This window comes from Arachis stenosperma, chromosome 6 (genome assembly GCF_014773155.1).
Source record: "Arachis stenosperma cultivar V10309 chromosome 6, arast.V10309.gnm1.PFL2, whole genome shotgun sequence".
Taxonomy (NCBI): domain Eukaryota; kingdom Viridiplantae; phylum Streptophyta; class Magnoliopsida; order Fabales; family Fabaceae; genus Arachis; species Arachis stenosperma.
The window spans coordinates 127,469,523-127,471,909 of NC_080382.1; positions in this window are offsets into that span (position 1 = coordinate 127,469,523).

Genomic DNA, 2,387 nt, shown 5'->3' on the forward strand with positions numbered 1-2,387 from the left:
TGAGTAAGAAAGTTACTGAACTCCCTCCTAGTACTCTCCCAAGTAATACAGAAGAAAATCCAAAAGGAGAGTGCAAAGCCATAAACATGGCCGAAATTGGAGAGGAAAGAGAGGAAGTGGACGCCACTGAGGAAGGCCTCAATGGGCGTGCACTAACCTCTACTGAGTTCCCCAATGAGGAACCATGGGAATCTGAGGCTCAAAATGAGACCATAGAGATTCCATTGGACTTACTTCTGCCATTCATGAGCTCTGATGAGTATTCTTCCTCTGAAGAGGATGAGTATATCACTGAAGAGCAAGTTGCTAAATATCTTGGAGCAATCATGAAGCTAAATGACAAGTTATTTGGAAATGAGACTTGGGAAGATGAATCTCCCTTTTGTTCACCAAAGAACTGGATGACTTGTCTAGGCAGAAATTACCTCAAAAGAGACAAGATCCTGGGAAGTTTTCAATACCTTGTACCATAGGCGCCATGACCTTCAAAAAGGCCTTGTGTGACTTAGGGTCAAGTGTAAACCTCATGCCTCTCTCTGTAATAGAGAAGCTAGGGATCTTTGAGGTACAAGCTGCAAAAATCTCATTGGAGATGGCAGACAACTCAAGAAAACAAGCTCATGGATTTGTAGAGAATGTTTTGGTAAAAGTTGAAGACCATTACATCCCTACTGATTTCATAGTCCTAGAGACTGGGAAGTGCATGGATGAATCCATCATCCTTGGCAGACCCTTCCTAGCCACAGCAAAGGCTGTGATTGATGTTGATGGAGGTGAACTAATCATTCAAGTGAATGAAGAATCCCTTGTGTTTAAGGCTCAAGGATATCCCTCTGTCACCATGGAGAGGAAGCATGAAGAGCTTCTCTCAAATCAGAGACAAGCAGAGCCCCCACAGTCAAACTCTAAGTTTGGTGTTGGGAGGCCACAACCAAACTCTAAGTTTGGTGTTGAACCCCCACATTCAAACTCTAAGTTTGGTGTTGGGAGGTTCCCACATTGCTCTGATCATTTGTAAGGCTCAATGAGAGCCATCTGTCAAGCTACTGACATTAAAGAAGCGCTTATTGGGAGGCAACCCAATGATTATATTTTATATATTTTCTTTTGTTATTTTATGTTTTTTGTAGGTTGATGATCATAAGAAGTCACAAAATCAATGAAAAAAGCAAAAACAAAATGAAAAACAGGAAGAAAAACAGCACACCCTGGAGGAAGATGCTGCTGGCGTTTAAACGCCAGTAAGCCTAGCAGTTGGGCGTTTAACGCCCAGTCTGGCACCATTCTGGGCGTTTAACGCCAGAAAGGGGCACCAGACTGGCGTTAAACGCCAGAAAAGGGCTAGAACCTGGCGTTAAACGCCAGGAATGGGCACCAGCCCGGCGTTTAACGCCAGAAATGGCTCAAAACGTGGATTTTGATGCCTTTTGGTGCAGGGATGACTTTTCCTTGACACCACAGGATCTGTGGACCCCACAAGACCCCACCACCACCCTCTCTCTTCTTCCCCCATTCACCAATCACCTCAACACCTCTTCCCCAAAAACCCTTCACCTATCAAATCCCATCTTTCTCTTCACCACTCACATCCACCCTTCATAAATCCCCACCAACCTCACCCTTCAAATTCAAACCACTTTCCCTCCCAAACCCACCCATTATGGCCGAACCATTACCCCCCTCTCTCCTATATATACCCTTCTTCACTTCTTCATTTTCCCACAACCTAAACACCACTTCTCCCCCTTCTTTGGCCGAATACACCACCATCTCCCTCTCCCTCATTTCTTCTTCTTCTACTCTCTTCTTTCTTCTTTTGCTCGAGGACGAGCAAACATTTTAAGTTTGGTGTGGTAAAAGCGTTGCTTTTTCGTTTTTCCATAACCATTATGGCATCCAAGGCCGGAGAAACCTCTAAAAAGAGGAAAGGGAAGGCAAAAGCTTCCACCTCCGAGTCATGGGAGATGGATAGATTCATCTCAAGGGTGCATCAAGACCACTTCTATGAAGTTGTGGCCTTGAAGAAGGTGATCCCCGAGGTCCCCTTTTCACTCAAAAAGGGTGAATATCCGGAGATCCGACTTGAGATCCGAAAAAGAGGTTGGGAAGTACTTACCAACCCCATTCAACAAGTCGGAATCTTGATGGTTCAAGAGTTCTATGCCAATGCATGGATCACCAAGAACCATGATCAAAGTGTGAACCCGGATCCAAAGAATTATCTTACTATGGTTCGGGGGAAATACTTGGATTTTAGTCCGGAAAGTGTGAGGGTAGCGTTCAACTTGCCTATGATGCAAGGAGATGAACACCCTTACACAAGAAGGGTCAACTTTGATCAAAGGTTGGACCAAGTCCTCACAGTTATATGTGAAGAGGGCACACAA